This window comes from Manis javanica, unplaced genomic scaffold (genome assembly GCF_040802235.1).
Source record: "Manis javanica isolate MJ-LG unplaced genomic scaffold, MJ_LKY HiC_scaffold_23, whole genome shotgun sequence".
NCBI lineage: Eukaryota > Metazoa > Chordata > Mammalia > Pholidota > Manidae > Manis > Manis javanica.
This window is the reverse complement of record NW_027332169.1, coordinates 961,069-974,839: the sequence shown is the minus strand read 5'-3', so window position 1 is coordinate 974,839 and position 13,771 is coordinate 961,069. Positions and strand designations below refer to the sequence as shown.

General features: G+C 40.1%; 1 protein-coding gene across 1 annotated transcript in view; it reads left to right on the top strand.

The window, feature by feature from the left end:
* LOC140847594 (uncharacterized) overlaps positions 1-12,562 on the top strand; it is a 31,043-nt gene extending 18,481 nt beyond the window's left edge. Inside the window, exons 7-8 of the mRNA XM_073228281.1 lie at positions 6,229-6,334; positions 8,823-12,562. The gene's annotated coding sequence lies outside the window, so the exon portion shown is untranslated. The remainder of the gene's footprint in view (positions 1-6,228; positions 6,335-8,822) is intronic.
* The last annotated feature ends 1,209 nt before the right edge of the window (positions 12,563-13,771 follow it).

The window sequence follows — 13,771 nt, the reverse complement described above, 5'->3', positions numbered from 1 at the left end:
AAATATTTTATGTATACTTTAAAAGAATATATATTCTGCCATATGTATTTCTCTTTTTCATTTCTGTCATATTTTTCTTCATGAATTTTGAAGCTCTGTCCTTTGACATTTTTAGCTGAAGTCTTCCAAAAAGCAAATATTGACACAGGAATAGAAATAAAAGGCATTTATTGGTGAAAATGCCTATGAAGGATAAAGGGGAGAAGGCATGAAAAGGCAGAGAGAGACTTCAAACCATGGGGCAGATCTGACAACTATCATAGAGAGAGGGGAGGAAGGGGATTGGGTAGAAAAATCTTAGACAGCTGAGCAGTACCAAGAAGAGTTCAACCAGACAGATAAGGAAATCTTCAATGTCTCCCATTGGGGGAATGGGCTTACCTTAAATCCTCTGCCATGTTCAGTCATTGGCTTAGAGAAGCCCTAAGAAACACAGTCTCAGTGCAAGCAGAGAGGTGGGTCCAGAGGGCAGCAGCTGGGGCTTTGGGTCAATATTATGGGGTATTTTTTTCTGGCCTTCTCTCTTGTCTCCTAAGTCCAGCATCTCTGTCATTTCTAAATTTGTTTCTGTTGATTAATTTTTTCCTTGTGTTTATAGGTTACACTGATTCTTTGCACTTCTAGTAATTTCTGATTAGATACAAGTATTGTGAAAATCACATTGGTGAATGCCTGGATTTTGTTATTATCCTTTAAAGAGTACTAATATTGGTTTTGACATTTCTTGTAGATCAGTTTGATCTTTTCATGGTTGGTTTTGTTGGTGAACATCTAGAATGGCCTTTACCCTAGGACTGCTTTGACTCTTCTGGGGGCTCTACAGAATGAGTATTCAATAAAGACTCATTACTCTGACTCATTCAGTCATCTCCCAGGAATTCAAAAGTCTCAGGAATTCAAAGTTCAGTTTAGAGTTTATTGATAGTTGCTCTTAGCCCAATTTCATGACATACATAAATCACTATTCACCAAAGACTCAGGAAAGCCCCATGCAATCTTGAGCTCTTTCTTTGTGTAACTTCCTCTTCTATGGTTCTCTTCTCTGAAAATTTCAGTTGTTTAATTCTCTTTGAAATTCAATCAACTCAGTATGACCACATTGATTCTGCTTGGATTTCCCCTCTCTGCACAATTTAGAAAATTACTCCAGGCAAAAAGGAATATAGGTCTCACCTCATTTTTCTCTTTTCTATCTCAAGTCATAATCTTACACTATTTACCAATGCCTGTAAACAGTTTTTTGATCCATTTTCCACAGCCCTAATTGTTTGTCATAGGACAAAGAGTTTGGTGCCCAAAACTCTGTCATGACCTAAGAAAGAAATCCCACTGAAGGATTTTTATTGAGAGTGACATGACATATGTAATTGTTCTTTCCCCTCAAGAATTTACACACAAGTGGCAGTAACAGATATTGACACAGTTAATACAAGTAAGATTAGAATAAATGCACAGTAGATGCACAAACAATACATTTTGGAAGCTGTTAAACCATGCATGTACTATCTTGTTCCTTAATTGCCTCTGTGTGAAAGGCTTATCAGTCAAGCCAGACTGTAGGCTTCTCAGTCCTCCTCCCCTTCAGTCTTTAAAATCAGTGCCACATACATCCCGAGGAACTCAATAAGGACATGCAATTAGATGGATTGTGCTCGGCTCAAGGGGCCAGCAGTACAATCCAGTGCTGTGAAAGGATTCTAATTTCTCCTTGACACTTAAGTGGATTGTCACCACCTTGGAACAGCAGCAGCATCAGAAACAAGAGAATGGAGATTATAACAGAAGCCCTTCAAGGCCCTGATGAGAAAGTCTCCACGTGAGTCACCTTCTGTTAAGTGGACACTGAGTGCAGCCATCACAGAGTGAACAATTAAGTTCTCATCTGTCACATTCTGAATTAGAATACTGTGAAGTAGCTGTTTTATTACCTTTTAATTATGCATATAACCACACACGTCCTACTTTAATATACAGCACTGAAATGTGCTGATGGAAATGAAAACATTTCACTTGAAAGCGTTCCATCAGGCATGGCAAAACACTACCCTCTGTCACCTGGCAAAACACTACCCTCTGTCACCTGAAAAAACAACTATCCTCTTTCAGTCTCAATAATTCCTTATATCTTGAAGAGATTTATTCAAAGTCCCATTCCATCCATTGTCCCATTTCTTTTGTTATCATCTCTGTAAGCTACCTGGGCCAGAAATGGTTACATACACCTGATTTCATTTGAGGAACCCCAAGTTCAGCAAATTTAAAGGTAAATTTAACCTGAATTAAAGCTCATAACTATATAGAGTAGAAACCATGGATATTACTTTTCCTTAGAGATGAAAATAATAGGTACACTCAATATGGACTGACTGACTGATTGGTAACTGATTAATTCAGTGCTAATGGTAAATTGTATGCAGATCTAGGGCCAAAATATTTGTTATCTCATTTTAAACTTCAAAAATTAACCAAAGCTGTTTAATTTCATTCCACAACAGAAACATATACACCAAGCCTTGGTTATACATGGGTGTATGAATAAGCAAAGATGACATTGTTTTCTGTGAATGGTGTCTTAATGTTTCTCCCTCTGTCATCTCCATTTCATAGAGACCAAAACGGAAATAGGATTGAAGGAGACTTGACATGGAGAGAAAAGGAAGAGAAAGTGCATAGTTACTTTTCTTTTACTCTTGACCTACTTCACATTTGTTTAAGGATAAAGTTCACAAGGGAGACAGAGCAAGTCAGAAACTCTTTATTGCACCCTAAACAGACAATGGGGCTATGCTTGGAAGAAGCAGGTCTGTGGAGCTCTTCCATGCCCAGGTGGTTATGTGGCAATTTCATCCATTCTGTTTGTTGTAGTCAGACCACATGAAGCCTTTAGTAGTATCTTAGCTTCCAGAACTTCTGTTCAAAGTAGTGGTCCCAGCTTCCACATCAGTCCATGGGGCTTCCCCCAGTCATTCCTCTAAACCATAAATCCTCAGTTCTGATGGAAGATTCTAGTTAAGTATTAAAGAAAATTTATCTCTGGTCATTATTTTGTTCCTAGCTTATTCCTCACAATTCCAACTAATGCTCTTCTTTGCTTGTGGTAGACATATTGAAGTAATAGCTCTGTTTCTTCACTCCTTTCCAAAAGAGGCAGAACGGATTCTCCATCCCTTGAATCTGAGGTGACCTTGTAATTTGCTTAAGCTAATAGAATGCAGAGGAAATGACATGGTGCCATTTCCAAGCCTATGCCCCAAGAGGGCTTGCATGTTACCTCTTGCTTGTTATTGAATCCCTGTCTCCCCAATGAAAGCATGCCAGATCTAGCCTGCTAGAGGGGCATTATACTAGGGACATTAATCTAGATGTTAAAGAGGACTGAAACACCCCAGTCACCCCAAGTGAGGCCACACTAGAATTCACACTTAAAGAATGTACAGCTGACCTCAGACTTATGAGCAGGCTGATCCATGATCAGCGGAAGTACCCATATAACCCACTGATTCATGAACGATGTTAAGTGATTATTGTTTTAAGCCATTGAGTTTTAGAGTTACCTGTTACACGTGCCCTTAATTTTTTTGATAGAATGATATTTATTTAAAGGTTCATATATGGTTATGGGAATATGTATAGATAAAGAAATAGATAGTTGTACATTTTAGATATATAGCTATCTCTCACATCCCATATAAGTAATTTCATAGGTTATATTCACAAGCAGAATTTATATTTGTTCTTAACAGCTGCAAAAAAAAGTACCCTGGTTAAAGATGGAACTACTGCAAAGCATTGGGTAAAACAATGGCGTACCTGGTGAATTGAGAATTATCCACAAAATGCTTTCTTCCAGTTTCCTGAGTATGTCCTGTGGACATTCACTCATTCAGTAGAGGTTTCAGAAGCACATACCATGTGCTCACCCATGAGTGTGGCACCACACAGAGTCTGTTATGAATTCTGCTGAGTCCAAAATCTGTGCCTTTACCAAAAGCAGAGGGGAGTTCAGGGATGCTGAGCTACCCAGGCTTCTGAACATTCTTGAGAACGTTAAGGCAGGAGACAAGGAGGAAGCTCCCCTTCTGTCATATGTTGCTAATCAGTTTGCACTTCTTTAGTTGAGTCATCTCAGCAAATCTAGAAGTCTGTAAAATAAATGTAAAATATTATAAAACCAGAAGCCACTAGTATTAAAGTATTAAAAAGCAATAAGCCAGCAAGCAGAGGCTTTAGATCACAAAAGGGACTTAAATTACCTTGATACCTTACCTAACAAGGAAGCTAGCAGAAAGTGCTTAAAATACTTTTCTGAAAAGTTAGGCTTTGCCTGCTCTGCTGAGTAGCTAAAACTCACAGTACTGGCTCCAGTTCCAGAATAGATTGAGGCAGTTTGAGAGGGAGTGCGCTTCCCTGCAAGTCCATTAACAGTAACGAGTGTTACCATTGCATTAACAGTAACGAGTGTTACCATTGCCAAATGATGGGGCAGTTTTCCCTCAAGACCCAGGATCTTATGAACATCATAATCCTGAGGCAAGGAATAAATATTAATCATTTCTTCTAGTTAAAAACATGAAGGGTCTCTGTAATAACTAATACAGTATTTAATGCTTTTTTGCTTACAAGCTAGAGGCTCTTTCTAGTTGGGAAAACAACTAGTGAAGTACTTAATTCAAAAGAATTTAAGAATATCCCTTGAGTCAAAATTCCTCTAAAAAGCCACATTGGCTCCTCCATCTCTGACAGTTTAGTTTCTAAGGGAAGCATCCCTACCACAACCATCCTAAAGAGATCAATGTTACCTTTGAGCCATTCAAAACAAGAATGTAAGAATCATAGCTTTTAATCAGTCTTAGCAAAGAGAATCTTGAAAGACAGAACTACAGAACTTACCCGACTAGCCATCACCCAAACTTCCCACCCCAAGCCAAGAGCACATTCTGTGATTCACTCAATACAGATGTGGGGCTTTTGGAGGAAATGGACATTCTGGATGTAGCACACTGGATTGGAAAATGACCATAATGACCCTTGTGAGTCAATCCACCTGAGTATAAGGCATTAGGCATGGCACAGAATTGGATTTCTACATGCCAGACTTTAGAAACATTATCTGATTTAATATTCTCAGCAATCCTATGAGGTGGTTCTAAATTTATCCCTATTTTAATATAATGAGAAATTGAAACTCAGAGTGTTAATGGGCTTGTCCAAGGCCACACAGTAAGGAATAAGCCAAGCTAGTATTCACATATTATTTCATGACAGCAGAGTCCTGACCATTTGCTGAACTGCTTTATCCATGTCGCCTGATGTCTAGCTTTTTAGCTCTGACCCTATTCACACTTGCCTATGCATACATTTCTCTTCCACATGCATGGAGATCTTGCTACCTCTGTTTGAACAAACACTATTTTCTCTATGGGATTTTCCTCATGCAGGTCTCTCCATCCTTCACTCCAACACTATCTGTTAGACATCTTCCCCACTTCCCATTACCCTGTTTTATTACATCTGTACCATGAAAACACTTCTAGTCTTCTGCCTGCTATTGGTTCCCACAGTAATTGGTATGTTCCACCTTATGATCAAGCAAAGCATGATATCACTGTTGAGTATACAGAGTTTTGATATCCAGTTTACCTTAATAGATCATCAAGTCTTCAGGCCAGGATCTACATTGGATTTTACTATGATCTCCTCAATATAGTGTCTTGTACAACTACCCAGGAAATGCTCAAGAAATGTCTTTTGAATAGAAAGAAAATATGTATGTTTTAGCCCCACACGTATTTACCTTGAACCTCATCTGACTTACTCACTGTGGTGTTGTCAGAGCCCAGCACAGTTCTTTGTATAGTATATAATGGATGCTTGTCAAATGTTTGTGGGGTGAATGAATGAATGAGTCTAATTATCCTGAAAGAATATGAACAAGGTTCAGCATCCCTGATCTCGGTCCAACCTTGGCCCTGGCTCTTACTATTTTTGAAACACTAACCTCTCAAAGTCTCTCATTCTCTGTCTGTTAAATGATGATGATAGTGTTATCAAATGGACAAGACAGTGGTGCTCACAAAGTAGTGCATATGCTCCCCTCGTTTGCAGTTTGTGTGGGTCATGGGATTGTTTCTAGTCGATAGTTTGTGAGGGGAATTAAAACATGCCAATTCTGGTCTGATACTGATAAGAGGACATATGTGTTCTTTATACTTGTTTCCATCTACACAGATAGATGACCAAAGAACTTAAGGGATGGAGAATGGCAGGAGGAAACTACTCAGATCACTTTACCACTGTTGGAGTATAATGGCCAAGGAAATCACAACAGATACAAGTAAGGAATAAATCTTAACCTTTGTTAACCACTGATTTTAGAGTTAATTTATTATTGCTGTTTCACCTGCCTATTCTGACTAATATAATCAATCTTCTGGAGTTACGAGGATTGAGGTAGATAATAAATATCAACACTTTAGTTCATTATCTGTACAAGCAAGTACTCAATGCATTATAGTTTTATTACTCATTGTTATCAATATGATTACTATTATTATTAATATTAACATTTTTATAACTACCAATTACTGTGGGAACCACTATTACCTGGATATCTGTCTCTCTCTGTCTTTCTCATACATCCACTTACATACACATGAGGATAAACAAGGTTTTAGGGTATTGATGCCATTTCTGATGCATGAGGCTACACTTTTGTCAGAGTAAACTCACAAAAGTCAGGGACTAGAACACAGCTGGGTTCTGTGCAGGAAACCTCTAAACAACATCTCTCTGGAGCCAGCCGGGACCACTGCTCACAGTTCTTCTGGTTGCTTCTTCACAAAATCACAGAGTCAGTTTCCTGGTAGATATAGTGGACTTTAAAGAGTTTTATGCTCTAGCTGTGTTCACAAAAGCCTCAGAAAGATAAGCAAATTTAAAAAAAACATAAAAGAACAAGCAAGAGGAAATAGTTTAGCAAGAGGAAGAAAAACAGTAAGCTACTGCTTCATTAGAGAGCCATGTGTAGCCTCCTCAAAGGCAGTAGCTTTTAGAAATGATTTCTTGGAAGAGCTATTTTTGCCTTTGAAGTGTTTCCTCTAAAAGAAGCAAAGTATTTATCTTGTTAGCTCAGGAGAGGTGATAGCAAAAAGGCCAGGTCACTCACAAGAGGTTTTCTGAGCTTCTATTTATATGGCTCATGCTTGGAAATCCAGCTTTGGAAGCTACTTCAGTGATAAATAATCTGCACACATGCTCCCATCTCCAAACACTGCATTTTTCATTACATCAGGGAGTTAGTAAGTATCATATTTTATTAATGAAGGGCCGCACTTTCAAGTCTGAGAATTTTTTTATGGAAAAAAAACAGTTAAAAAAAGCTTTGCTTTGGCATATTTCTGAGATACTAGGTCTTTTGTGGAAAATACTTGGATACATAAACCATGGCCTAGGAAGATATTAGAATGCAATCCATGAATAAATGGTTTCCTTTGTTTTTGCTTTCTGGCCCTTTGGCCTGGATCTCTATGGAATTGTGACTACGGATGATGTCAGTCTGGACAGGATAAAGGGCCAGCTGAAAGGGGTGGTGTGAGAAAACATGATGGCAGTGATCATTAAGAAATCTGGTTAGATGGAGTATAAGTTTGGGTTTTTCCAGCTAGAAATGAGCCTGACGTTCTTGGGTTGTGAACTCCTTCTTGAAGACATCTTTGTATACCCTATATCTAGCACACAGTTGACCTAGAACAGGGTTGGTGCTGAGCACTAGAATCAATGGGTATTCCTGAAAAGTTGTCCATAAATCAGACTGTCATGAAGGTAATCATATTCCCCACAGGAAAAATGCCATTTTTGGAAGAGCATCCCAATTAAGGGCTCAACATCCAATAAATCAGAGCTATGACCAAACTATCCTAAACACAAATCTGCAATAGCTGGAAGCTGCTCTGGTCACCTGAAACAATACTCTTGTGTCCAAGTCCCATAAATGGGCATTAGCTCTGTTGCATATCTTGATTCTGCAAAAGGACCTGTGTTTGATAGCATACACGTACAGTTATGCTGTACCATGAATGCAGCTGACACACCAGCCCCAGTGTGAACCCATGTTGTTCCCCTCTGGTAGAGCAGAAAGTTCTGTGGGGAAAATTTAGATGGCTGACCTACCCTAGAATTCTTTGCAAGGAAGGGTGTTTAAAATTTATACCTATTCACACCACCTGAATCCCAGCCCTCATCATTCCTTGCTGAACAATTGTACTATTTCCCTGACAGTTCTTGTACTTCACATCAGCTTCCCTTCAAACCACTTCCATGTGGCAGTTGCAGTGATCTTCAAAGAATGCTAATCTAATCTTACTCATGGCCAGCTTAAAATGCTTCTTGTCTCTGTTAACAGACTTTCTGAACTCCTCACCCTCGTCTTTGAGGTCCATAGTACTATGAGGCCTGCCCATCTCCTTCCTCATCTGGCAGCACTGTCTTCCTCACGGTCCAGGCTTTAAACAAATGTGTTTTTCTGTTATTCCATTCTTCACACACACATCTGCCACTCTTTCCTCACTCTCTTATTTCTGCCTAAAACTGTCCTCCTTTTTTCCCTGCCAATTCCTATTCACCTGTTTCTAGCCAAATAAGAGGACTTTCCTGATCCCCAGAATAAGTCAGTTTGCTTTATCACTTACACACTCAGCACCCTTCAGAGCAAATGGCATTGCTGGGATCAAATAATAAATTTTAAATTTACTTGTTTAATTCTATCTTTACTTAGTTACCATAAGTCTCATAACTGTCTTTCTGCTTCAACACCATATGCTCAGAAACCAGAACAGAGCCTGTCCCAAAACATGTACTAACAAATACATGTGCAATAAACTCATTGAAATTTGATGAAAAAGAAAGTCTTCACTCAAAGCAAGCTGGATCTGCATTGGGAAAACTTTTTACCTGGAAGTCCTTAAGGAGTAAATAATTGCCACTCCTATTGCCAGATTGAGTCGGGATGGCTCCTGATCCAATTGCAGTGGTTCATAAAAGGCCTATTCCAAGATTCTCAAAGCCCATGCTCAAATTAAGCCCTCTCTACTATCAGACCCTTAAATTAAAGGAAAAGGTGTATGTATTTGATGCATGCAATTGAAGAAAAAAAAAGGAATTTGCACCCTTCACCCAATCCTTGCCTTCCACCACCACTGCCTTGGCTCCAGGGTTGAAGACTTCTACTTGGGGCTTGTTTTACCTTGGGATATATATGGCCTACAGTGGATGAAACAGTAATGATGACTTAGGACTATGGCTTTGATCCTCAGGTCCACATAATGTGTCTCCCATGAAAAGCCAGAGGATAAATCTTGAGTCTGTCTTGGGATGTGTTTCCAAGTGGGAGAGAATTTAAGTGTCATGAGTGAGGGACTGTTTGTCTTAATCACCAGTGTGTCTTCATAACTTAGAATGGTGCCTTTAAGGTGCTACAAACTAAAAAATATGATTGACTAAATGAAAGAAAATAACACTAACTTCAGTAGCTCAAGACTGTGTTCAGAACTCACTATTTTTAGTAACTTCTCCTACCTACATGTACACATATACACTCCTGTCTTAGTCTTAGTGTATCCCTGACTGGATTTCTTCTAATGTTGATTAGCAAAAAGGGTGTTGAGCCCATTGACTCAACCACTTTATCATTCTTAAGAAGATAAGATTAAGAATACAACCAATACTATTGTAATATCTTGGTTTGGTAACAGAGGGTAACTACACTTATGGTGGTCAGCATCCAGTAATACATATAATTATAGAATCACTTTGTTGTACATCTGAAAGAAATATAACTGTATGTCAACTTTATTTCAATAAAAAAAGGAATGAAAGCATTCTTTGGGTTGGGCTGCACTGAACTTAGCCAAGTTATCTTTGACTTATGACTCATTTTGAACCCCAAAATCCTTACTATCTGAATGCCAATGTCAGTGTTATTTACATCTTTATTTCCAATGGGAGTATAATATCTGCAAAGGACACTCCTCATCTTCTTCTCAATCCTTGGATTTAAATGATCACAAACATAATTTTTAAGAAATGTCCCTTACAGTGATAAAGAACAGCATCAGGAGCTTGTATTACTGATTCATAACCTAACCAGATCCTTTTCTTGGCAATTAAAGATAAATTTTAAATGATGTTGTGGGTAAAATTTTAATATTTCCAGAATATCTCACCTGGCTTTAGTTCATCTGCATATCAACAGGTGTTCAAGGGTGGAGAGAAGTATGGCTTTTGTGGGATTAATGGGTTTAACACATAAATCAAGTGATATAGGGATCATATGTACAAATACGTATGACCTGATTGTTTCTCCTACAACTCCTGATGCATGATCAGTAACAGAATGAGTAAAGACAAAACAGTTCCTACAACTCATGACCACCCTCACATGGTTTTGGTGTCTTTGAGGAGCATCACGCCCTAGGTCAGATAATGATTGTGTGTTGGTCATGTGTTGAAACCCCTACTCAGAATTCTTTGGATGTTTGGGTTCATTTACTCAATAAATATGAGGAGTGCCTTTTCGGCATTACTCTTGCACTGTTATGCCTTGAGTCCTCTGGCTGGCCCTTTCAGATCTTTGATATCTCATCATGTCCCCTCCCTTATCTGCAGGACAGAGGCAGGGAGGGCACCAACAGCTTCAGTGCATTTGCATCATTCCCCAGGGGTGGAGAGAAGTTAATCTACATATTAGTGGGTAATTACCTGGGCAACAGAGGGCTTATTGTACCTGAGAGGTGAAGGGGGCGTCAGCAGTTTTGTTTCTGCTGCAGCAGGAAAGAGAGAAGGGCCTGTACTACAGTTTGTAAGCAATAAATGGGTTTTAAACTTTATTTCTCCCTTTGACTGATTTCAGTTTTTAGAGGCATTTTGCCCTTGCGTTTCCTCTCCCTGGACTTAACATTTGGTGCAGTTAGCAGTATTCCTCTGAACCCAAAATCTGTTACAATGGGTAGGACCTTTGGGAGGGCTGCCCCTAGAAATGATGGGAAGAAGTGGCGCTCGCACCAAGGGAAGTGTGTCTACACTCATGTGGTCATGGAAGCGCCGACCCCAGCCCATTGCCCGAGCCTAAGTCTACTGATTTTGCCACTGCTGCTGCTTCTGCTGCCGGCTGGAGCCTGGTCACAACTGTGGAAAGGAGCAGAGGTCCAGTACATCTTGCTAGAGAAGCAACTGGCTGCTATGTACCCCGGAGCCCATTGCCAGAAAAGCTCCGACCAAGATAATAAACACCTGTCCCATCACGGGATAACTGAGAGACTGGACCTAAAGGCCATGGAGTGGTGTGGCACAGACATCTACTGTATATCATGTGACTGGCCATTTGCTTTTGCATTCCCCAGGGAATGATGAAGCAGATGCATTGCCCCAGGTGCCCTGGCTAGAAGGAAAGCCTGCCACTGATGTGGGCCAATAGCTACATCAGCGTTTGCTGCACACAGGGACAAAGACAATATGGGCTTGTTGCCCATTGGTGGGGCTTGCCATTGACCTTTGAAGAAGTCAGCCGAGCCTGGAAGAAGTGCCCTGCACATTGTGCAGATCAGCAAACCACCAAGAAGGACCTAAAGCATCTCTTTGCAGCCTATGGCCCGTCGCCGGTGATTGAGAGCGAGTAAGGTACCCACATTATTAGATGTGCATTGCAAGGATGGGTGCAGCAATTAGGAATCAAATGGACATGGCCCTGGCATTTCGACGCATGGACCAGCAATGGCTGGCTCTTCTGGCACTTTGGGGAAAAGGCCTGGAAGCTGTCCTCATGTGTCCTGGAAAAACAGCAAAGTGGCCCCCCACAACTTACTTCTACAGTCCTTGTGTCCTGGATGTGTACCCTGACTGCAGCTGCCACGTGATGGCTGGAATGGACAAGCTTTGGACTTAATCTGCATGGGACTTTGAACCTTGCTGAATCCTCTGTCTGGAGAATTATCATGATCGTATTGCTGTTGTCAAGAAAAAAAATATTAGAGGATTGACTTTGACTAATGTTTGGTAAAAGTTTTGTGAGCAGTCTAGCATGGCTGTTAGGAATGAGTAAACAGGTGGAGAAACATATTTTGTGCTTGGTAAGGGATTGTGCTGTAAAGTACATTTACTTAATCTGTATAGGATGAGTCCTCTGGCTTGAGGATTATCATGATTTTATTGTATGTCATTAGTTTGGTCGGAAGAGGGGGAATGAGTAAATTGTAAGGTGAGATTTCTGGAAGGGTGGCCTGTGGGTAAAATTGTAATATTTCCAGAATATCTCGCCTGGCTTTAGTACATTTGCATATCAACAGGCACTCAAGAGTGGAGAGAAGTATGACTTTAGTCCATTTGCATCATTCCTCAGGGGTTGAGAGAAGTTCATCTCCATATCAATGGGTAATTACCTGGGCAACAGAGGGCTTCTCTGTAGCTGAGAGGTCAGGGGAGCTGTAGCAGTTTTGTTTCTGCTGGAGCAGGAAAGAGAGAAGGGCCCGGACTGTGGTGTGTAAGCAATAAACAGATTTTTTAAACTTTATTTTTCCCTTTGACTGATTTTGGTGTTTAGAGGCATTTTGCCCCAGGATTTCCTCTCCCCGGACTTACAAATGTTTATATGGAGGAAGCAGCTCAAATGATCTGCTCTGATTCCACATTTTAGAATCCAAATCAGAAAGGCTAAATTCAATAAAGTCAGTCATTTGCTTTTAGATTGTGACCTTTACTAAACCTTCAAACTGCCAGCAAAGGCTGCAGCTGTTTCTCAATAACCAGCCACCTCAGGAAAGAAATACATCTGAGAGAGAGACACTAGACCTGTCTTAATAGGAGAACAAGTAAGGATAGGATAATTTGCTCTGTACATTTCAGAAGCTTTTAAACACAGAAGCAACAGGATCTTTGCAACCTCTGTGGGTTGTCCCAGCCTGGCTTTAGGAAAAAGTTCATTGTAAAGATGTTATCAAAGGCAGAAGACAGAGCACTGGGAGTCTGCCTTTAGCACAAAGGCAACTTTGGGAGGCCTGATAGGGAGGGCATTTTTATCATGGTATTTGTTTGCATGCCAGGGCCCTTATCAGCCTGTTCTGCATTTCCTCTGGTTACGTATTTTAAAGAGCTGATCTTCTCACCGTCTAGACATACAATTCAGAGTCTAAATAAAATCATGAACTGGGTGATACAAGGTGATGAGTATTGTCACTCACAAATCAATTCTATGTGAAAGACCTGAATGCTGACAGTTCAGCCTCAAACACCAACTAGGAATGGGTAGTGCCCATAATTTAACCAGCCATTTTCCCAAAATGTGCACCAGTACCACATTTCACGTGAAGTATTTTTTTTTTATTATTTCTTGAAATTAAGGTATTATTGACATACACTCTTATGAAGGTTTCACATGAAAAAACAATGTGGTTACTACATTTACCCGTATCATCAAGTCCCCACCCATATCCCATTGCAGTCACTGTGCATCAGTATAGTAAGATGCCACAGATTCACTTTTTGACTTCTCTGTGCTACACTGTCTTCCCCGTGAACCCCCACACCATGTGTACTAAACATAAAACCCCTCAATCCCCTTCTTCCTCCCTCCCCACCTACCCTCCCACACACCTCCCCTTTGATAACCTCTAGTCCCTTCATAGAGATTGTGAGTCTGCTGGTGTTTTGTTCCTTCAGTTTTGCTTCATTGTTATACTCCACAAATGAGGGGAATCATTTTGTACTTGTCTTTCTTTGCCTG